At 45.0% G+C, this 24969-nt stretch overlaps 1 protein-coding gene across 8 annotated transcripts in view; it reads right to left on the reverse strand.

The window, feature by feature from the left end:
- Positions 1-24969, reverse strand: part of SGMS1 (sphingomyelin synthase 1) — a 278240-nt gene that overhangs the window by 102654 nt on the left and 150617 nt on the right. For 7 of the 8 annotated variants that reach the window (XM_040624680.1, XM_040624678.1, XM_040624676.1 and 4 more), the window contains 2 exons: positions 4215-4388; positions 2185-2265 (listed from right to left, as the gene is read on the reverse strand). The exons of the other annotated variant lie outside the window; for it this stretch is intronic. The gene's annotated coding sequence lies outside the window, so the exon portion shown is untranslated. The remainder of the gene's footprint in view (positions 1-2184; positions 2266-4214; positions 4389-24969) is intronic. 8 annotated transcript variants of the gene reach the window in all.

The raw sequence follows: 24969 nt of genomic DNA on the forward strand, positions 1-24969 counted from the left end.
GAAGTGTCCCCACCTGACGCGACGCAGGTTCAAGGGAGCACAGCGAAGGGACAACTCAGAAGGGAGCGGACAGTCTGACTGGCTGCAGCCACGGTCACTCCACAGCCGGAGAGGCCAGGGTGCCGTGGCAAGTAGAGCTGGGTTAATACCCGAAGAGCTCTGGTCACACGTCTAAGAAAAGTGGTTGATGCTCGAAACTGGTCTCAGGGCTTCTCTTCAGTTCCAGAAGCCAGGTGAGCATGGCAACGCGAGCTTCCAAGCACAAATTCAAAAGCAAACCTTGCTTTGACCAACCCAACCCCAAACGTGTACCACCAGGGCCGAGACAGATAACTGAAGAACTGTGGCTTAAGGATGTCTTCGCCACAGGAAATCCACGCCCAGCGCTGTCCTACCAGCCCCCGGGGGCAGACTGTCAGACTCTCGAGGCTTCCGGCAAGCCATGTATTCAACGCAGCCATTGTTAAAAGTTAAATTACATAAACATATGATTAAAATAAATTAGACTAAAAGTAAAGGTAGTAAATACTCAAAACTCACCACTTCCTATTTTACTATGGTTTATGCTTGTGTTCCTTGCACTACCGTATGTGGCTGGTATTAAACGGTGCCTGGGGTGCACCTGCCCACCACTTCTCAGCTCTGCTTGCACTGACCTTGTTGGTGGGAAATCAGCCACGTGGGGAGTATTTACACCACAGAAATCAAAAACACTACAACCCTGTCTGTGCTCCCACCATCCTCCCTTCAGTCCTCCCTCCCGTCCCCACTCCCAACCCCCTTCCCATCCTCCCTTCAACCTCCCTTCCATCCTCCCTCCATCCTCCCTTCAATCCTCCCTTCCATCCTCCCTCCATCCTTCCTCCCATCCTCCCTCTGCCCTCCCCCTCATCCTCGCTCCAGTTCTCTCTCTATCCTCCCTCCGTTCTCCCTCGATCCCCCCTCCCGGTACCTCCTCCTGGCTGGCCAGCTCTTAACATTTGTCTGCACATCAATGCCCGCAATACCGACCCCCACAGCCTGACAGAAGCCAAGGAGGTGGAGCTGGTCAGTCTGAGTCAAATATGGGCTTGTCCACTGTACATCACGATATAAATATAAGGGAGGAAAGCAACTACAGGCCACCCTCGAACCACACTGGGTGGGGGCACCAACTTCCAACACAATCAAAAATCCGAGAGTAACTTTGGACTCTCCTGAAACTTAACTTCTGATCTCCCACTGTTGACTGAAGCCTTACCGATGACATCAACAGGCCAAGAACACGGGACCTGTACGCTCTACGTATTATAGACTGTATTTTTACAACAAGCTGGAGAAAACGTTACAGAGGAAATCCCAAGGAAGAGAAAATACATTTAAAGGACCATACGATACAAAATCCACATACGAGTGGACCTGTGTGTTCAAATCCGGGCTGCTCAAGGGTAAGCTGTACTTTTATTGTGGCCCCATAGGCACCAGTCAGAGCACAGCGTATGACCCCCGGTCTTTCTTCTCATGAGAGGGATGATCGAGTCCAACACACAGAGGTTGAGAGGCTGCGTAAGTGCTATTAAAGCATAAAGGCGAGCGTCAGGCCGGGGAATGTCTGACTCAGAAATATACAATCTTTTCACTCGGCAACCCCACATCCTAACATTGTCATTCTCATAATGAAAGCAGAAGCAACTACATTCAACTGTCAGATCATAAGCAACCAGTAATGGCCTCCGATGTATAAAAAATGAGATAGATTGACTCAAAGAGGGATGTGGAGAGGGAGCGGACAAAGAGCTCAATTTGATTCGTATTCACCAAGCTTATTCACGTGGACTTCCCAAAACATGTGCACCCATGGTCGGTAAGCCGTGGTGCTCACTGAACCAATGGGAACGAGAATGTCTGTATTTGAGAAGGGCTATTCCAAAGTTAATATAAAAGGAATCCTCCTTTCATCCTTTAAGTACTTATGCTCTGTCTGCCCAACTGCTACACCCAACTTAAAAGGACACGCTTACCGAGACACAATAATTGCACAAATGTCAGCATCAATTTTTTGAAGTGTCTGGATATTTATTTTTTAAACATTTTCTCATTCAGACTTTTTAGCTGTTTGATTGAGCTACTCTTTTACTGTGGTTTCTCAGAGAACGTTTACTGGTAATCAAAAGACTTCCAATGGGCTAAGAAAATTTTACTTACTGATGATCTAAAACAATTCTGGTCATCTTGGCTTCCTAGAAGTTACCAGCTTCTCCCATTGCTCCAGCACACTTCCATCACCTGTCACGAGGAGAAGGGGTCTGATCAGTCACAGGTCTCAGCAAGACCATTTCTGGATTTCTACATTCATCTTTTCCTCTCTTTATAACCAAAACAGAGAGAAAAATAGTCATCTCTTCCTTTCCCTTCAAAATCAAAAAGGAAGGACACAGTAACAAGAGAGAGCACCCCAAGAGAAAAAAAAAGATTTAAAGAGCAGTATTTCGACTGCTGGAGTTTGGGGTGTAGAGCGCCTCCAATGCCCTGCCTTATGGTTTTTGAGAAGAGATTTTAGTCTGTTTCCTGGGAGGAAGCAGTATCAGACTAAGCCAGCTTTCTCTCTCCCGGCCCTGGCCCCTCCTTGCACTCTTCTGGGAGGTGAGTGACAGATCTGCCTGGGAGCGTGAGAGGAAGCACTGGCTGAGGGCTCAGCCATGCGGAGCGCCGAGCAGGTCAGCCTGGGGCTCCCTCCAGCGCTCCACAAGCCCAGCTGGTACCGGAGGTCTAGAGGTCAAGGCTGCTGGAGTCAAACGCACACTGTAGGTTCAGAGACGCTTGTGAGGTCTCCGGTCCCGGTTTACCAGTAATCAAGCAGCTGTCTATGCTGGTTCCCATCTGATCCATGCTCTATTTCCCACGTTGTTTAAAACTTACAGAACAGGAAAGATCAATCATTAGGGAACCCAAACCACCAACACAAACAGAAGGATACCACACAGAGAAAACCTTGGTTCAAAGTCCTACATCCTACTAGCCACGCGACCTTGGCAAAGTCCATTCATCTCTTCCCCACCTCAATTTCTACTTTTCCAAAAGACGATCCAATGCTCCCCACTACACTGTGTGGGGTTCAGAGGATTAAATAAGATGAAAGATAAAATCTGCCGAGTCAAGCATGCTTTGATCCAATAAGGGTATCATCCGAGGACCTGGGACACCTGTGCTCAATGACCAGACTTGCTAACTTATCCATATGTCCAGTTCATATATTGGAGATTCATATAATTCATGGAGTAATGTTATATGCCCAGCAAAGGGCCTTCCCTCTTCCAAGAGCAAGGCACTCTGAACAATGCTTTACTTTTGTTTTTTAATTTCATAACATTTTAGGATCCACAACCTAGGGGCAAGAAGTTCTGCTTTCTTCCCCTTCACAGAAGAGCCCCAAATGAAAACACCCCACTTCCACCAGGTAAAATGCAACTATTGCTCATTTTATGTGAAGAACATATGGAACGATTTCTCAACATTTGCTGAAACATGGACGGGACTGGAGGATAATGCTAAGCGAAATAAGTCAAGCAGAGAAATACAATTATCATATGGTTTCACTCATTTATGGAACATAAGAAACAGGAAGATCGGTAGGAGAAGGAAGGGAAGAATGAAGGGGGGGTAATCAGAAGGCGGAATGAACCATGAGAGACTATGGACTCTGGGAAACAAACCGAGGGCTTCAGAGGGGAGGGGGTGGGGGATTGGGATAGGCTGGTGATGGGTATTAAGGAGGGCACGTATTGCATGGAGCACTGGGTGTTATATGCAAGTAATGAATCATGGAACTTTACATCAAAAAAAAAAAAAAAAAAAGAATATATGGCTCCAAGTGGGTCAGACTCACAAGATGGGCCCCTGTTACTCTTCCTCACCCAAAGCCTCAGTGTCGTCGTTCAGAGAGAAGTGATTCATATTAATTATGAAGAGACACTGTCACCTCAGGTATAAAAATAGAAGGCTCAAGTTTTCCAAACCTGAAGGGTGTGTGTGTCTGCGTGTGTAGGGGGAGTGGGGGTGAGAGTCAGGGGCCACAGAGAAAGGAGAGAATGGAACAAATGCCACATCAATCCAGAGAGCCTCCTAGGAAAAAGGATAGAACTTACCAACATCACTAAGAGTTAGCAGGGAAGGACTCAAAAGTCAGGGACTTAGGGATTATACCCAACACCGAGAGGAAGGAGCCCCGTGCTCACCAGCTAGCAAGAGCTTTCTATGCTGGTCACCCGGAGCAGAAGACTTTCAAAACCATGGACAGCAGAGAAGGTTGGACTAGAGCTGGACAGATAGGCTGGAACTACACCTCTGCTGTGTTCCCCTGGAGTGATGTTTGTCCGATACTGAATCCTTCCAAAACTCAGTTTCCAGGCCTGGAAGAGAAGGACAATGACACATACTGTGGGGAGAAGTTATGTAGGTTAGAGAGAATGCATATACAGTGCCCACCACAGAACACGTCTGTAAGACATACAGCAATTACAGTGTTTACGAATGGCAAGTATGGGCATCTATTAAATTCACGGCCACAATTGCAAGTCCCGTTTACAGTCCATTAAATTCAGACCCTTTCCCTTATGTGAGCATTTGGGAGTCTTCTGACAAGAACATCAAACTTTCCCAAGTTGTTCTGCGCGGAGTGTCCAACAAGAACGCCCATCCTAGCGGACCGTCTTTACTAACGTGCACAAAGAAGCCTCTGGCTGTGCATTTGGAGAATTCTGCAGACCAGCACTGTGTTTCTTTTTTTTTTTTTTTTTTTGATGATAAATTCTTGAAAGAGGGAATGAATCATTTCCATCAGTGCTAATTCTCCTGGTGTGCAATGCCAAGTACTCAGCGGGCATGTGTGGGGAAGACAGCCGCACTGAGAAGAGCAGGCAGCCCATTGCCATGGCTAGCTTCATATCACGGCCTCATCAACAACAGCATGGACTTGTCAGCCAGGCTTTCAAGGAAAAAAAAAAAACCCACAGGAGAGGCAACAGCAACTTTTTTTTTTTTTAATTTATTCATTTGAGAGAGAGAGAGAGAGAGAGCGTGCACATAAGCAAGGGGGAGGGGCAGAGGGAGAGGGAGAAGCAGACTCCCTGCTGAGCAGGGAGCCAGATGCAGGACTCGATCCCCCGACCATGGGATCATGATCTGAGCTGAAGGCAGACGCTCAATTGACAGAGCCACCCAGGTGCCCCAGCAACAGCAACTTTTAAACAGAAGTTTCTATCTGAAAAAAAGTGCTCCTTGACCCCTCCTACGTCATCCTCTTTGGGACTCACTCCAATGATGCTGACTGCTCGCAATAGGCTGACACTCCTCTTTTACCTTCAAAACCAGCATACAATGCCCGCAAGAAAATCTGTCTCATGACAAGACCCACATTCTTCGCTTTAATGGAAAACATTTTAATAGGTTTGCGGAATCAAGTTCCTCCTCAAAGTTGGTCATCTGCCATCACTATGGTTATTCAAAAGACTAAGTGACTTCGACAAGTGGTGTGAATGAACTATCCATTTGGCAGCAGACACTGTGCCAGGTACTGAGGCAGGGAAGGGGTTATAAGGTGGTGGAGGTGAAGTGCATTTCCAAGAACGCAGGGCGGTGGTAGCATCACCAGAATACAAGCAATTCAGTGAATGTGGAACTCCAAGCTGAGGCTGCTCACAGCCCAGTACTTCTTAATCATGCTGCTTATACAATGTTACGATTTCACAACAGTCACGTAAAAGCCGAAAAGAACACACTCCTGTTTTGTTTTGTTTTTTTTTAAGATTTACTTATTTATTTGAGAAAGAGAGCACGCAAGCAGGGGGAGGGGCAGAGGGAGAGGGAGAGAAAGTCCCCTTTGTTCTGATGGGGGCTGGAGGACATCATGCCTGCAAACAGTTTCGTAAAGCTCAAGGCAAACAAAACACTCCGCAATCCTCATCCTGAGGAGGCGAAGCAGGTGGCAGAGCAATGTCACCAAAAAAGGGAGGTGTCCTCGTAAGCTCAAATAGGTTCCGCCATTACCAGGAGGCCAGAAAAAGGCTTGAAGAAACGTTTCATTTCGTAATGAGGAGCAAAGTGCTCCTATTATCAACGCGTATCCATCGTGGGAGCAAGTGAGGGCGGCAGCTGCTCGGATCGGAGATCTGCTGGCCAGTAGAAAACTCAAAAATGTTAATACTCGTCACAAAGAAACAAGTGGAAGCACGCACTTGAGACTGCTCAACTAATAAGCGGCAGAGCTGGGATTCAAACCCCGGTGGTCTGGCTTTAGCTCCTGGTTCTCAACCACGACACCACACTGTCTGCTCGGCAATGAGGAAGAGCAGTCCTTGAAGACTGACTCAGACCCAGACCAGGAGCAGGCGGGAGAAAGGCAAGAAACACCCCCAGATGACTGAAGAGATAATGATACCAAAGATCAGTTAACGGGGCCAAAGAGTGAAACGACCAAAACCACTAACGATTCTAAATTAAAATCTAAAGCACGGTCACTGCGAGAACCCCTAAGAGGAAAACACTGGGAAAGTGAACTCACTAGGAAGGTCAGCACTTGCTTAAAGACAGCGCTGACCACGAAACACAAAAGCTGGGAAGACCCCACTCGGGTCCTTTATAAAGAGCACATTATGACCTAGAAACACCGGCTAGGGAATGTGTCACACACTCAAAATACCAGCCATGCAGGCAGGGCCCTGACCGCCTGGGAGCTGCTCACCGAGGCAGAGCCTCCTGCTACCTTCCCTTGCATCTCTACAGCAGAAGAGAGGAGGAAACGCCACCCACAGTTACAGAATTCTCTGCAGGCTGGGTGAAGAAAGAAGGCAGAAGGGACCAGAAGCATGCTCCTAGTGAAGAGGGAAAATGCAGACAGGAGAGGAAGGACACAAAGAATCCACACTCCCAGACAGCCTCAAATGTGGCCGCCTCTAAAATGACCCCATGTCCCTGTCTTTCCTTACCCACAGCTGTGTCACACCTGCCCCTTGAGCAGGGCAGGGCCTGAGATTCTCTTGTAACCAGTGGAATAAGCAAAAATGATGGGCTACCCTTGTTTACCTCACATATGTAAGACTGCTACATTCTGCTACAAGGTTGCCACCTTGCTGGCTCTGAAGAAGAGCCACGTGAGGGCAGCCTCCAGCTCACGGTTAATAGGAAACCGAGGCCCTCGGTCTGAGAGCCCACAAGAAATTGCCAACGATCACGTAAGCTTGCAAGGAAACCCTTCCCCGGTTGAGCTTCAGGGAACACAGCAGCCCTGGCTGACGTCTTGACCTCGGCCTTCAAGTTGCACCCAGCTGAATCACAACCGGACCCTGACCCACCGAAACCCTGAGACAGCTGACACCCTGATGAAGCCACTCTGTTTGGAGTGACAGCGTTCTGGAGCGTTCTGTGACTACAGCTAACTCATACAGAAGGGAAGCGCAATGTGAGTCCCTGACGCTTCTGAGGGAGGCCGAGGGCCAGGGCCCAAGAGAGGGGGCCCATCCACTGGCGTGCACCCTCTCATGCAGCTGTCTCTGCCTCGGACCCTCCGTCCCCTCCCTTACCACACATGTCCTCTTACCCCATTCTTGCCATTTACAGGATGTCATGGAACATGTTTACCAAGGAAATAACAGTCTTACAAACGGTGATGTGGTCACCCAGCTGCCCTGCAAAACTACTCAGCATGCCAACACTGACACACCGAAACAGCAAGAGGATTTCGATCATCACAGGAACTCTGCTAGGATCCTACCCCTCATAAAACACTTGGAACAAAACAGTATTTTAAAGGTGATGTAACACGCCTGAACACTTCATAAAACTCATGTTCAGACAGACGAGCTGCAGACTTTCTATATTAGTGGTTTTGAGAACAGGAGAAATGAAAACATTCAAAGTTCCATCTAAATTTTGCTAATATGGGCCCTTTAAATCCAAATATAAATATTCTTCTTGTTGCTGTTGTTTTATTTTTGCTTTTTTAAAGATTTTATTTATTTATTTATTTATTTATTGAGGGGAGAGAGCGTGCGCGCGCACAAGCGGGGGAGAGGGAAAAGCAGACTCCCCACTGAGCAGGGAGCCCGAAGCAGGACTCAGGACCCTGAGATCATGACCTGAGCCGAAGGCAGATGCTTAAACAACTGAGTCACCCAGCCGTGCCCCCCAATCCCCAAATATAAATATTCTAAAATCTTCTAAGCAAGTACCAATAGCTTTTACAAATTAACTCAAGTAACGGTTCTCAAGCAGAGCATGTGGCTAAGACTGACTCGGTGAGCCAGGGACCTCTTACCTCAACAGGCCATCTTGCTACCAGCAGAAAAGTGTGGAAAGAAAAGCTGGAAAATCCTCATTAATTTAGTCCTCGCCTCTCAGCAACAGGTGCTGACACACGGACCCACACTTTAAGTGACCTACCCATTCAGGGTCGCTCAGAAGCACAACCTGGACCTCCTGTTTCCCAGGCTTCTTTATACCCAAGTCTATCAAACTTTAGCTTCAAGCCAGGACTAATGAAATCAGTGGTATCAGATATTCTGTAAGGACAAAAATGGGAATGAACTTTCCATGACACTAGAAAGCTCCTACTTGTAAAAAGCAAGCTCTGGGGCAAGAGAAAAAAAATGACATTGAGGAAACAGTCATATTAAAAGTTCAATTCATTTTCGGGGCGCCTGGGTGGCACAGCGGTTAAGCGTCTGCCTTCGGCTCAGGGCGTGATCCCGGCGTTACGGGATCGAGCCCCACGTCAGGCTCCTCCACTATGAGCCTGCTTCTTCCTCTCCCACTCCCCCTGCTTGTGTTCCCTCTTTCGCTGGCTGTCTCTATCTCTGTCAAATAAATAAATAAAAAATCTTAAAAAAAAAAAAGTTCAATTCATTTTCAAAAGCAATGCATAGTATTTTCTAAGTAAACAGAGATGTCCCTAAAATAGGCTGCTTTTTCTTAGGAATGATCCACTTTTTCTTTTTTTTAAATAAATGTTAACCAGGGAAGCAAATCAAGAGGCCCAGAACAAACACTACGTAAGGATGTCCATCCCACTGCTTCACACAGCCGTGCTCCTAAACCCACGGATCCATTCCATAGATGCTCTGGGGTTCCCTCCTGTGCCAAGGCCCTGTGGTAGGAGCTGTATACACGGAGGCTGTCTGGGCATAAACAAGTCGTGCGTCCTCGTATCTCTGGCAGAAGGAACCTCATCTGAACAAGCGAACACTGCAGACAGCGAGATCCCTAATGCGTGATCTGGTAGGCTGTTAGGAATGTAGACCGGAGTTCATCCTCCTCCTAGAAACTTCTGTGTTTAGGATAAATAGCAACTTGCTTTTGTGTGTACAGATACCACCCTGACACCAGCAGCAGGAGTTACCAAAACAGAGGGGGTTAGACCTCTGTCCCCGGGTTGCACCCCTCCTGGACTCCAGTCACGGGACCGTTCCACAGCCTAAAAGCAATTAAAAAAAAAAAAGAAGTGGTCCTTCACTCCACATTCTCCTTCCTCATCTTTTCCTCAGTCCAAGAATAAGCATATGCTTACGACAAAGCAAGGAGGAATCAAGGCTTCTTCTCCCCCTTGCCAATGGCAGGCTTCTGTCCTCAGCACAAACATCAGCCTCTCCGGGTACGAGCAGGACAGGACCTCACATACCTGTGTTCTACATGCGTGTGCACTCTGACACGGTCACGCTAACACTGCAGACACGCTGCTCCCCACACACAGGGCTCTTTCCGCGAAGTTTCAATGCCCGAACTCACCGAAGCTGACATCCTCACGTGGCAGAGGGCGAATAACGGGCGGAATTACAGAGAACACGGGTTATTCACGCGCCCATCTGGCTCTACAGAGCGCTGTCGAGCCCAAATGGGTGGCAAGATCTTTGTGAAAAAGGTAACTATTTCTTTTACAGAAAAGGAAACCCAAACCCAAAGGGACCCAAGAACACACATGACACAGCTCAGCACAGTGTCTGCAGGGTGAGTCATTCGAGAACGCTCTTCTTGCTCACCATCAAGTGGCATCTAAAACACAAGGTCGTTCCTCTACTTTCTTCTCCTTGTTGGATCTAAAAACACGATCTCCTTTCCAAATACACAAAATGGGCACAAGTAACCTTTGCTACCGTAGTACGTTCCATCCGTGGTAGAACATTCCATGGCATCGGTAGCTTCGCAGCTTTTACATGCCAGCCCACGCACGTCAGTGGTACGCATGACCTTCAGGCTGCTGGAGCCTGTACAGCGACCAACTGCATGAGACTTCGACCACAGAATGTACAGGGACCAAAACACGACCCACAACTCGGTCAGCCAGGAAGAAAAAGGTCTCTGATCTCCTGACTTAGCGTGGGAACTCTCGCGGACTCTCAAAATACAGTGCTTTCTGCAAAAATACATTAAATGGGCTTCCATCCAGTGGCACTGATTTTTGGTTTAGCTACAGAGATACTTTAATGCAGATCACCTGAGATTCGTGCGTTCCTATTTAAACCATACTTAATAAGAAGAGTTTCCTCAGTGTTCATCTGAGCAAAAATTTCAAAATAAAAACAAACCACATTTATTCCACAATAAATTTAAAAACAAAATTAACTTCTTTACAGATGCATTTAAGTGAAGAAAGCTGGTCATTCAGCCTGGTCAGTTTTGCAGAGAAGAACGAATCACAGATACGACAGCATGTACGTGCCTCATCCTTGCAACAACCCTGATGCAGCATGTGATCCCCACTGTCAGAAAAAGATCCTGAGGTTCATAGTAGTACAGTGACATGCCTAAGTTAACCTACTTTCGAATGGAGGGGCTCAACTTTAGTTTTCTTGGAGGGGCACCCAGCTGGCTCCGTCAGTACAGCATCTGACCCTTGATCTCAGGGTTGTGAGTTCAAGCCCCATGCTGGGTGGAGTCTACTTAAAATAAACAAATAAAAAAACCATTTTCTTGGAGCCAAAATTTGTGCTTTTTCTCCTCTGGGCCTCGATGAAGCAAGAAGTGATGGGAAAAGCTTCTGAGAGTGAGCAATGATCAAAAGTGAAGTGGAGGGGCGCCTGGGTGGCTCAGTCGGTTGAGCGTCTGACTCTTCGTGTCAGCTCAGGTCATGATCTCAGGGCCATGGGATGGAGCCCTGCACTGAGCTCCACACTTAGCGTGGCGTCTGCTTCATCCTCTCCCTCTGCTCCTTCCCCCACTCACTCTCTTGCTCACAAATAAGTAACAATTAAAAAAAAAAACTTTCAGTGGAGAAGAGCCGAAGACAAAGGCTGGCGGTGATGGTGGCACAGTCTGACCCCACTGGTTGGCTAGCTTAGCTGGGTCACTGGTCGGAAGGGAGAGAAGAAAGATATGGGACAACGAGAAGACCCAACAGCCGAGTGGCAGTGGAGAATCCGGGAAGAAACACCAACCAAAATAAAGAAGTGATGTGGGGCGTCTGGTCGTGGATCAGACCTTGACCAGTCAGCAGATACTTTCTGGAACCGGCGTGTCGGGTTTGCAGGGTACGTGGTATCTTTTGCAACTACTCAGCTCTGCCGTCACAGTGCGAAAGCACCACAGGTGACACACAGATGACAGAGCCGCATCTCTAAAAACAGGTCCCCAGCCAGACCTGGCCCTCCTGTGGCAGTCGGCTAGCCCCGGCGACACAGCCGTCCAGCCGGCAGCAAGCACCTCCGGGCCATCACCACAAGCTCCGAGTCTGCGGGGGGCTCAGCCTCGCCCCTGGATGAAGACACTGAAGGGATTCATTTGTTCACTGTTAGTTTATCCCAAGTCATGAACATCCAAAGAACCAGGCTGTAAAACAGTGTGTCCGTGATGACTCCTAGAACTGTTCAGCCCCATCTTACCGCACAGTTTACATGGATGACATGTGTTATATGGACAATTATGGGAAAAATCGCCCCCATGTTCCAAAAGTGACTGCAAAAGGAAATTGTCAGGAAGAGAGGCAAACAAGCACACCCGGAAAACAGCCCCAGACTTTTCCTCTGCCATTTTCCTCCCTAGCTGTTGCTCCTTGGGAAGGTGGCAACCTAAACATCTTTTCCCCCAAGAAGCTCCTCTCGGACATTCCAAGACACTTGCCATGCACGCCGATGACGCTGAGCTTCTTCACTACCCTTGGCACCCCGATAATGCCTCCCGAGCTCAAGGTCGGCTTCCCTTCTAGACTATGAACTCCAGAAAGACGCCTTGTTCCACACCTACGTACAAGGCTGGCACTGAGATCCTGACTAAACAGAAGCCTTTGGGGTTGCAAGACCACACTCCGCACTGAGATACACCTGGTCGTCACCAAATCAGCAGAACATGGTTTTGCAGAGCAGCTCTGTACCACGTGCAATGTGATAAAGCCAGAGAGAAGGTAGTGTCCATGTGCCAGTAAGCAGAGTAATGGCAGGAAACCCATTAGGAAACTCATTCTGCGTCAAAGTAGAAGCTCTTTTATAAAGCACTTTTCTCTCAAGCTTATCAGTTACAAAAACAACCGTGGTTTCGGTTAACGATAAAATGTTCCTCAGAAGCACCTGGGTGGCTCAGTCGGTTAGGCATCTGACTCTTGACTTCAGCTCAGGTCATGACCTCAGGGTCGTGAGATGGAGCCCTGCATCTGGCTCTGAGCTTGGCGGGAAGTCTGCTTCGGATTCTCCCTCTGCCCCTCCCCCTGCTCGCAGGTGAGCGCTCTCTCAAAAAGAAAGAAAAAAAAAAAAAAAAGAGTTCCCTAACCTAGGCCCTAGCAAATTCAAAGCTAGCTAGCTAGATGGATTTTAAACAAGTATCTGAACCATTTCTTTTTTGTTTAAATAGATACACACAGGCGCCTGGGTGGCACAGCGGTTAAGTGTCTGCCTTCAGCTCAGGACGTGATCCCGGCGTTATGGGATCGAGCCCCACATCAGGCTCCTCTGCTATGAGCCTGCTTCTTCCTCTCCCACTCCCCCTGCTTGTGTTCCCTCTCTCGCTGGCTGTCTCTATCTCTGTCGAATAAATAAATAAAATCTTTAAAAAATAAATAAATAAATAAATAAATAAATAGATACACACAGCATATATAAAAGCACAAACTGACACACATATAGAACTGCTTGAACTAAGAAAAAAAATCATAAAATATATACACAGTGATCCATTTTTTGTAAATTAAAACAGAAGAATAAGTTAAAATGATGTATGCCCCCCAATGTGGTCGCACCTGGCAGAGGGATTTGCATTAATTTCATTTTCTTCCTTTTTATCTACTGGTACAGTTGACCCTCACAAAACCACATGGGTTTTTCAGGAAATACAGTCTAGTACAGTAAATGTATCTTCTCTTATGATTTTCTCAATAACATTTTCCTTTCTGTAGCTCACTTTATTTTAAGACACATTGTATGCAATACATACAATATATAAAATACATGTTAATCTACTGTTTATGTCATAGGGAAGGCTTCTGGTCAACAGCAGTTACGCTTTGGAGAGACAAAAGTAACATGTAGATTTTTAACTGTGTGTGTGGGGGGAGGGGGTCAGTGTCCCTAAATCCCATGTTGTTCAAGGGCCATCGGGATTTCCTTTTTTATATGATGATCACATATTTTTGTAAAGAGCTTTTAAAAAAGTTATTTCAAACAAAAAATCTGCTGATGAGATAATACTTCAAATCTTTTCCAAAGAAACATTAGAGAGAAAGAAAATGTAAAACCAGCAATGCTGCTGCTATTTAACATACTGTTGCCAACAGAGTAAAAAAAAAAAAAAAAAAAAAAAGGTTTCTGTCCACCTTAAATGTTCACCACTCCCACCAATATGATGATGACACATCTTACCTTCGTGAACGTGGTCACACAAAAGCAAAACTGTAGCAATGCTGGTGGTGTTAATTTCAGTTTCTAACTACACTGTCACTTTTCCTGGAGCACGCTATATTTTAAGTTGGCCTAATTTCTCTCTGGTCTTGGGCTCTGCAAACTGCACAAAACTTACCTAGCCTATTTCAATTCTAATTCAGAGTGGTGAGAAACTTCAAAAGTGAAGTTTCCTCTCTTTAAGGTTATCTATACAGGTCAGAAATTGCCAGGCAGACATTAGGAACGCCCTAGTAGTTACCTGAAGTTTAATTCCAATGTTTACATACTGGGGTCTCTAAGTACATGCCCTAAGTAGGTTTAATTTCAATTCACATGGTTATCTAACATCAGCCTATGCATAATGACCAAATTTCCCATCTTTGATTATGTTTTAACATCTTACATTTCTTTTCATAAACACTATCTCATAAACACGGTCTTGTGTTTAAATAATGCTCTATTGGCCAGCAACAACAGTTTCATCCATTATACATGACTTGAGGACATTTTCAGGCTCCAAATGAAAGAGGTTTGACACCTCTTCATAAATGACTGAAATAAACCACACACAACAAATTCCTTCAGAGATTGGTTTTCCAATGACAGAGCCGACCTCCACCCAATAACAATTATAAACAGTGGGTGAATATAAAAATCAACTCGGAAGGCAGGGGAAAACACCCAGGCGGAAAGTAAACTATCTGCTAGCCCTTGAAAGGAAGGGAATTGCACTTGATGATAATTTACATTTGTAGGGCTTATCGCATGAGAGGAAACCAACCCAAGCCACAGCAGATGGAGCTCAAAAGAGCAAACCGCAGCCTTGTTGGTCAGAATACGGGCCAGCCAGCGAGGCTGAAAATTGAGGAAGAAAGTCCCCAAAATGAGGAAGCCATCAAGGGTGAAGTCCCAAATTTGCAAATCAATACTACATTTGTTGACTGAACTGAGAACGCCAAGTCCAGGATCCTGAGGAAAATAACAACAGTTGGAACATTTTTAGGAAGCTGACCAGTTCCAACAGCCACCCATCTCAGAGTCTGACGCTCCAGGGGGCCTGATAAAGGCCTCAGACTTTCCTTTGAAACCACAGCAGCACCTTGGCTTAAGGCACAAAGACCACTTCCCCTGGCGAGCAGACATTTCCTGGGAAGTACAGGCAAAAGAGAAATGCAGCGAAGCCTAAGGACGAGCCTCTGTACTATGCAAGCTGACTTGCCATTAATTCAACTGCCTGTTTGAACAAAACTCAACCTGCCTTGGGGGAACGTAACAGAATCTTTACAACATAGCATCTGCAATGTCCAGCATAGGATCAAAAATTCATACATACGTGAGACAAATGGGAGATGTAACTCCATAGTCAAAGCGGTTCACAGAAACAGACCTACCCGTAACCCAGAAAATTGCATCAGAAGACAAAGATTTTAAAATAACAATGCTAAATATATTGAAGAATTTACAGAATGACAGAATGGGTAAAGAAATAGGATGTTTCAGAAGAGATTTAAGAAAGAAAAAAAAAAGAACCAAATGGAAATTCTAGAACTGAAAACTACAGTATCTGAAATGAACAACAGATCAGATATAGAGATTATCAGTGTGGACACAATAACACAATAATGACAAAGGACTGGTGAACTTTAAGACATGTCAATACAAATACTCCAGGCTGTAGCACAGAGAAAAAAAAAACAATGGTTTAAAAACAGCTTCTGGGGCGCCTAGGTGGCTCAGTCATCAAGTGCCTGCCTTTGGCTTAGGTCGTGAACCCCGGGGTCCTGGGATCAAGCCCCGCATAAGGCTCCCTGCTCAGCAGGGAGTCCACGTCTTCTCCATCTGCCCTCTCCCCCACCGCTAGCTCTCTCTCTCTCTCAAATAAATAAATAAAATCTTTATTTAAAAAAAAAAAGAGCTTCTAATACCAGAGGGCAGTATGAAGTGATTTAATGTACATGTTAGAGGAGAGGAGAGAGAATGGGGAAGAAACATTCAAAATTGAGTAAAAACAGCAATATACCAGAGCAGGATATTCAGTTAGCCACAAGAAAATGTCACCTAACCATGAAAACCAAAGATACAACAACAAAAATGTGTAGACGTGACCAGAGAAGAAAAGACAGAGAACAGTAATAAGAATACAGCCAACAGCTCATCAGAAAGACAGCAAACAACATCTTTAAAGAACTGAACGGGGGGAAAAACAAAGAAAAACTGTCGACTTAGAATTCTATGTACAACAAAAGCCCTCCAAAAATAAAGGAAAAATAAAGACTCTTCATATAAACGAAAACTGAGACAATCTGTTGCCAATAGCCCCACACTGCGAGAAATGCCGGGGGGAAACTCTCCAGGAAGAACAGAAGTGGTACCCGATGAAAATCTGAATCTACAGAAAGGAATGAAGAGCCTTGGAAGAAGTAAATGTATACGTAGACATGAAAAACCCCCTAATTTCCTTAAGACCTACTTGTTACAGATACTGTATTAACTGTGTGTACACATACTATTTATATATACTCCATGTATACTGTATAAAAGCTATGCAACTGTATTAGTACCCATAACATATACGGATATAAAATGTATGAGGACAGTACAATGAACAAGAAGAGGAAAATGAAACCATATTGTAGGTTTCATACATTTTTTACACAAAGTAGTAAAATCTTCATTCAAAAAAGACTTATTATAGATGAATATTGTAATCTGTACAGAAACTACAAGAACAAGGTAAAGAGGTAGAGCTGAAAACCTAAGAGAGAAATTAAACCTATCTAATTCAACAAAGAGAAATTAGAAAAATGGATACAGGATTAAAAATGTCTACAGGATGAGACAAGTAAGAAACAAAAAAACGGTAGATCTAAAATTAACCACATCAATAATTATGGTAAATCGACTAAACATTTCAATTAAAAGGCGAAGACTGTCAGAATACACAAAAAAGCAATCCCCAACTACATAGGATCTACCAAACATGCATTTTAAGTTCAAAGACACAGATAAATAAACATGTGGAAAGCATGTATCAACATGATCTCAATAGAAAAACCAGACAAAGATGATAAAAGAAAACTACAGAAGTATATCACTCAAAAAAACACATGTGCAAAATTCCTCAACAAAATACAATAAAGGAGTAAGGACAGATGAATAAACAGTGAAGCATAACAGAGGCCAAAAACAGATGTACAGCCTTATGGTCAACTGATTTTTTTGACCAAAGTACCAAAATAATTCAGTGGGTATAAGGATAGCCTTTCCAACAAATTGGGCGGCAACAAACTGATAACCACATGGAACAAGGAATGAATCCTCACCTCCATACCACACATAGAATTAACCATAAAAGCTAAAAGTATAAAGCAGGAAAACATAGGAGAATATCTTTGTGACCATGGTCTAGACAAAGCACTCTGGGAAAAAGAAACCCTGATAAACTGGACTTCATCGAAACTAAAACTTCTGTCTTTTGAAAGACATGGTTAAGAAAATAAAAGGACAACCACCAGCTGGAAAATATTCACAATACAAATAACTGACAAAGAACTTATATGTAAAATACATAAAGAACAGCTCTAATTTCAGAACTAAAAAACATAAAAAGTTAAGAACAAAAAAGTCACACAACCCAGTTTTTAAAAAAGCAGAAGACCTGACTAGATTACTTCATAAAAGAAGACACAGGAATGGCCAATTAGTACATGACAAAATTTCAACATCATTATCATCAAAGAAATCACAGGAAATCACAAAGTACCACATGATACCCACTAGAATGCTGATGCTGATACTGAAAAGACTGACAACAGCAAGTGTTGGCAAAGGCTCAGAGCATGTTGGAGCATCAAATACGTTGCTGGTGGGCATATTTAACTATAGAACTCCTTTAGGAAAACGTTTGATAATTTTTTTATAAGATTAAATATATACTTATCCAGGGATGTACTTCTAAGTATATGCAAAAGAAATGAAAACATATGTCCACAAAGAGACTTGTACGTTAATGTTCATGGTAGTTATGTTCATAAGAGACAAAAAATGTAACCCACCCAAACAGAAGAGTAGATAAATTCACACCACAGAATACTACTCATCAACATTAAGAAACAACCTACTGATACTTGTAACAAGAAGTATGATTCTCAAAAACACCTTTAAGTGAAGCAAAAGAAGCCAGATACACGAGCACACTCTGTATAACTCCATGTACACGAAGTTCTAGAAGAGGCAACACTAAGCTCTGTTCATAGAAATCACAGTACCATTTATTTCTGAGGTGGGACGAATGACTGGACGTGGCACGAGAGGACTTTCTGGGCGATGGAAATGTTATCTAAGAGAAATGTTGGTTCACTGAAGTGTTCACTTAAAATTTATATATCATATAGTGTATCAATCATACCCAAATTTAAAAACAGTTCACAAAAAATTATCTTTGAATCAGTTCTGAAGAAGATACGGTCTCTCACAGGTCAAACCTATTTCTCTTATTACCTTGGAGGACTTCTAAAGCCTCAAAAACAGAAGGTGTGTGGATCTGGTTTAGTCATGCCATTCTTGAAATATCCACCCAATCAAAGCAAGGGAATCTGCTTCCTATCAAAATAGTCTCGGAACATTTGTTCCAACCTAGAATTAAAAGCAATCTGTCCTTTAGGTTTTATCTAATTTTACTTATCCTACTTATAGGTTACTTTTAACACCATACTATAAAACATAAATGTAAATGTTATAGCATCTTACTCCTTCTAAAGCATTTATTAAATTCCTACTGTATTCCAGGTAGGATGATAGTCCCTACAGAAACAAAACTAAAAAACTCACACTCTACTGATGAAAAGTTCTCAGTCTGATGGATGCGATATATACATAAACAGTTACCTTAAAGTGTAAATAAATGTTCTTGAGTATAAACTGGTTAAGCCTCACTTGAGGAAAATACACCTCTTCTTTCCCCCTATAAACATAACATTAGGGGCGCCTGGGTGGCTCAGTTGGTTAAGCATCTGCTTTCGGCTCAGGTCATGATCCCAGGGTCCTGGGATCAAGCCCCACATGAGGCTCCCTGCTCAGCCAGGAGCCTGCTTCTCTCTCTGCTCCCCCCAACTCGTGCTCGCTCTCTCTGTCTGAAATAAATAAAATCTTTAAAAAAATAAAAAATTTAAAAAACATAACATTTAATATTGATCAATAATATATAAGAAGTAAATATAAAAAAGTTCTATTATTCCTTTTGAAAGACACGGTAATTTTAAGAAAGAAAAACTTATTTAGTAACTAATCCCCTATAACCATGTTTCTTAGCTTTAGGAAAAATAACCCATATAACCTTTTGTTTTTTAAGTTTTTATGTAAACGCCAAGAATGTGGAGAAAGGGGAACCCTCTCACACTGCTGGTGGGAATGCAAACTGGGGCAATTACCCCACGCACAGCAAAGGGGGTTCGGCAACTCTGTCCAGTACCACATGCTCACATCCTCTGCTCCAGCCTCAAAGCTGGTCTGCCGGGGCTGGGTTCCCATGCAAGGTAAATCTGAAGGCCAGTCTCAAAGTGAAGAGATAGGCTGGGTCCAGTTCCTACTCTCAGGAATCTAACTGAGATACAAATCACTTCTCTTCTCCTGAGCCTACTCTTGTCCCATCTACTGAAATTATCCATTTCAAAATCAATGACCTCCAACATTGCTAAAGCCAACGGTCAGTTCTTGGTTCTCATTTAATCTGACCTATCTGCAGCACGTGACACAGGTGACCTCTTGCTTCTGTTGGACACACTCACTTTCCTTGGCCCCCAGTGTCCTCTTTCACTGTCCTTCCCTCTGGCGGTTCCTTCTCGCTGTCCTTTGTGGGCTCTTCCTTAGCTCTAGAAGGGCCCAAAGGGTCATTCAATTCTCAGATGTCTTCCCTGTTGCCGCTTCCTCTCTAGGTCAGCGGTCCTCAAATGTTTTGCTCTCATGACCCCTTTACACTTTTAAAAATTATTAAGGAGCTCAAAAAGCTCTTATTTACAAGGGCTATATCCGCAGACAGTTACTGTGATAGAGAATTGAGAAAATTTTAAAATATTTATGAATTCATCTAAAAGCAACAATAAGCCCATTACACGTCAACAGAAGTAACATATTTTAATGAAAAATACATTTCCAAAACAAAAATACATGTCTTTAGTATGAACAGCGGCAGTGTTTTACGTTCTTGACAATCTCTCTAATATCCAGCTTCACATTAATATCCAGCTTCACAGACGAGAGCAGATCGCCACATCTGTGTCTGCATTCGCTCTGCAGGGATGTCCCACGTCACCTCTGAAAATCGCTACTCTACTGTGCGTCTTAGTACTGGTATAAAAAGCTGTGACTCTGCGGACCCCTCTAGAGGCCCAAGGAGCCCCAGGGGTCCCACCACACGTGCAGAGCACTTCAGGTGACCTCATCCAATCCCCCCGGTTGAAGCACCATCCCTTCTAGACAACTCCCAGTAAAAAGGTAACTCCAGATGGGGTTCTCTCGACCTCTAGGTTCAGATAGCCAACAGCTTCCACGGTATTCCCACTTAGATACCCAACAGGTATGTACTTGAACTCATGAAGACCGCAGCCCTGGCATTTCCTTCCTGCCTCCTCCCCCACCTCAGGAAACGGTAACGCAGCTCACCAGCAGCTCAGGCCAGGCCCCTCTCTCCCAGATCCACACCTGACCATACCCAAAGTCTACTGCCCTTCTTTAGGGGTGTATTCAGAATCGGACCCCTTCCTACTCACCCCTCACTAGTCCCCCCACCCTCGCCAAGGGTCCACGGCTGGCCGAGACTCTGGCAAGAGCCCCCTAACTGGTCTCCGTGCACCTCCTGTGTGCCCTCCAGGACGCTCCTCATGGGGCACCCTGAAGATTTAAGGCACGAGTCAGACCGCTCCGCTTCTCTGCGTACAACTCAGGTACCTTCTCGCCTCACTAAGAGCAAGAGCAGGGGTCCTCATCACACCCCTCAGAGGCCCTGTGCGGCCCGGCCCCTGCTTACCTCCTCTGCAGCCTTACCCTGCGATGCCCCCGGCCCGCTCCTCTCCAGCCACGCCCGAGTGTCTTCTGTTGGACGGTCTCTGCAATGCAGGCTCCTCTGCCTGAAACACGGTTCCCTCAGAGAGCCTGGGTCTGAGGCTTGCCCCATCAGCACTCACACACCCCCACGCTGAAGATGGTGTTTTCCCCATCACTCCACACCCTTGCCCGGCTCTATTTTTCCTCCTAAAACTCCCCATTACCTGGCACACGCGTCTCTTCCCCCCCCCCCAATACAATAAGAGCAGGGACCTCGTGGGGCTCCACGCCCTACCCCCCGTACCTAGAACAGGGTCTACAGAGTAGACATGCAAGGCCTGTTGCTGGAGTGGATGAGCGGAGACGCCGATCCAGGCAGCACCAGACACCGAGAGCCGCAATGATGAGGTAGAGAGGCCAGGGGAGCCGCACGCAAATCAGCACTTTGAAGGAGCAGGAACCATAAATGTGGGCGGAGTGGCACCCAAGACAAAAGGAGACAAGAGCTGTGGCAGATCGTGCTAGAATATAAATGATCCCCGGACCTTTACTGACTCCAGACAGTAACCCTTAAACGTTACCCAAATATGCAAACATCTTTGGGACAAGACGAATGTCACCCGAATCAATACAAGACAAGTCTTACACTCTGTGCACTTCCATCTTCAACAAGAAGGGCTCAACGGCCAGTGCCAAGGAAAACGATTAGTCTGTGTGGTCCCCTTGGCGAACTCTCAGCCTACACACTGACTTATTCACTCTCACAAACTCGTTCGGGGGGGGGGGGGCAACACTGTAACATTAATTGTTACACTCAACTAGTCCTCGTTGCCACTGAAATTCTGTGAGTCTGCCTAGAAAACCCCACAGCCAATCACTTTGGTCCGGGGTCTAAGAATGAGCATCACGGTGACGTAATAGTATTTAAAATCAAAGTCACAAAAGCATCAACGGCACATTAGCTGACAAAGAGTTTATCCAAAAAGAAGAAAGAAATTTTTTTTCTTTATTCTGAGCAAGAAGGAAAAACAGCATGTACAGACTCAAATCGTGACAAGAACCCCAAAATCCGGCCGGACTTTGAGGGACATCAGCAGTGGCGGTCCCTTGCTGTCCTCCCTGGCGGGCTGTGGGAGGCGTGGGAGAGATGGCTCAGGACCAGCATCTCCTCCCCAAGCCCCTGGGGGGCCTTCCTTTAATCCGATACCAATTTAAGGTGTCGTTATTCAGACTGAAACAGGACACCGCCCCCAATGACCCCAGCAAACTGCCTTTTCCTGACCCCACATTCACAACACAGCGAACGAGCCAGTGTCTCTGGAGGGGACAGAGGACACGCTGCCCCGACCCTGGTCTCTGTCACTGCCGTACACTCTCCCTGGAAGCTACGCCTTCTGTCGCCTTCTACACAATCTCAGCACAACTCTTCTGAAACATCCCCAATAAAATGAAAACAGGAATATTTTTAAAGCAAAGTGATTTTAAAAAATCTTTAAATAGAGAAAAGGAAAAGCAGAAAGGGTAGTTCCTGGAAAGTTCTTTTTTAACCTTCTTAAGAGGCCTGAGGGAGGGGGACATAAACTTGGGGCTCTGCAAGCTAAGCAGAGAAAACAATCTCCCTCCGTCCCTCCGTAGGACTTCGGCTTTCGAACACACACGGTTCAATCCTCACACTCACGATGTGGGACACATCTTGCTAGGAGCTGGGAAGCTTCTTGAGATGAACAAAAAGTTCTCTTTGAAGCCATGTGGGTGGCGGAGAGCAGGGGTGTGGCTGTCACCGATCTGGCTTTGACCCAGCAGTGTGCACTCGAGCACGGCTGCGCCTGCCTTCCTGGATCTGGAGTGAGGACATCGGGGCCTCTGTCTTCCTGCCCCCGAGAGAGCAGGCTCATGGCCTCCTCCTTCAGGTCCTTACTGGGAGGTGACCCTCACACTGCGGCCTCCCCTGCCCTCCTGACACTGCGCTACGGGGCACCTCTCACACTCGCACGCGCGCCCGCTCCCGTCCGCCCCTCAGCCGTAGCCAGGCCAGGACTCTGACCGTCATCCAGCACCCTGCATTCCACTTGTTCACCTGCTTTGTCCACAGTCTTCCTCCCACTAGGCCGTAAGCTACACTGTGTAGGTTTGGGTTTTTGGGTTTTTTGTGTAAAGTGGTTCAGGGGCACCTGGGGGGCTCAGTTGGTGAAGCATCTGCCATCAGCTCAGGTCATGATCCCGGGGTCCTGGGATGGAGTCCCACATCGGGCTCCCTGCTCAGCAGGGAGTCTGCTTCTCCCTCTGCCTCGGCCCCTCCGCCCACTCGTGCTGTCTCTCAAATAAATACATAAAATCTTAAACAAACTAACAAACAAACAAAACTAAAGTGGTTCACTACCTCAAGTATCTAAAGGAGGGCCTAGAATGTAAAAGCAACACCAAAAATTGGTGAATGAAGGAAGCTCCTGGAAGTCCTTGAGGTCCCAGGTTTTCATTAGCGACAGAGTCCTGAGGACATGAACCGTACCTGCAGATACTGCTACCTTCAGAGAAGAGACGATCTGAACTGTTAACAGAGTATTTTCTAAATAAAGCAAACAGCAATGTCAGAGATGACACAGGATAGCTGATTATGCAGCAAGGAGTACAGAAGAAACAACATCTATACACCCACGGCGGTGAGATCGCTCTGGGTTATCCTGCCCGATGAGACTAGGAACTTCACAGGCTCTTCACGGGAAACAAAGTTGAGGAGAGCAATGAGTTTCAAAACAGACTCTGGACTGCAAGTGGATACCCATTACCTGCTCTCTACCCCCTGGCTACTCGTGCCCAGTCACTGGGCCCCATCACTGAGAAAGATCACTCAGTTTTATTTTATTTTGATTCGCTCATTTTGACAGAAGGGGAAACCCACAGAATGTGAGAATGTCAGGACGATAATCGCGCCTCCAAATATTTTTTTTTAGTAGTAGCTTTTCTGACTGTGTAGGGGGTTTGTAAATGAATCCATTAATAATTAACATTTTTCCACCAAACCTGTTGGAAGAAAAAGACTCTGTAAGTTAGCTATTACTTATATAATCTTTGCTTATATTTTGGTTTCTTTCCCAAACTAATACAGGTAGAAATAGATATATACAGTCAAAACAAAAATACCCAACATATCTTTCAGTGTGATATAAATAAATTATCAAAGGACTGGTCCAGGATTAAAAACCCCTGCATAAAAAGCGAAAAGACTGATCCACATCAAAAAGGCTTTCTTCATTTTACTAGAGGATTTCTTAAGAAGTCCTTTTTAAATTAGTGAACTTTCCTTGTCAACCTAAATTAATTCCATTTATTAAAAATATCATTGATATAATTTTCAGAAGTTCATTCACTACATGAAAAATACAACTGAAAAGAACGAGAAAACCCTGGGAAAAGTCTATGTTATCAAACCTTGAGCAAAAAATAATAAATAGTGAATGCTTTGGATTAAATAATCTAAAAGCCTAAATATATTTATAACTTGGGTCACAAACCATTTTCCTCCTTAGAAACCATTTCCACCAATGCCAATTCAAAGTAAACATTACAGTATTTTAAAAGCAGCCATTTCTTCGTGACTAAATGTGAAGATCCGTTATGCACACGTATTTTATAAAATTAAAATTCCAAATCAGTTACTAAAAAAAACATAATAAATATGAACTCCTCTCAGCCCTTCAAACATTAATGTTAAAATTTCTAATCATAACTGTCTTATGTAAAAGTCTACAGCTAGTAATGCGGCTGGCATACTGACCATGCTATGTTTCTGCTTCTTTTCATGGCAAATATTTAAAGCACACAATTCTTTTCCAAGATTTCGAAGTACATATCTGTACTGGGCAATTGTCACCCCTACTCTGATCATTGTAACCTGAGCTTTCTACCACTTTAAATCAACTTTTACTCCATCCACCATTTGCTTAGACCTGTAAGACATGCTTAAACAATTACTCACGAGCTTGCGTCATGCCAAAGATATCGCTGTTTCCAGGACACTGTGACCCTCTGCAGCAATGCAGACTTGGGGGGGGGGGGGGGGGGGGGGGGGGGCAGGGAGGGCTACACGCCCTAGGTT

This window comes from Ursus maritimus, unplaced genomic scaffold (assembly GCF_017311325.1).
Source record: "Ursus maritimus isolate PB19 unplaced genomic scaffold, ASM1731132v1 scaffold_7, whole genome shotgun sequence".
NCBI classification, from domain to species: Eukaryota; Metazoa; Chordata; class Mammalia; order Carnivora; family Ursidae; genus Ursus; species Ursus maritimus.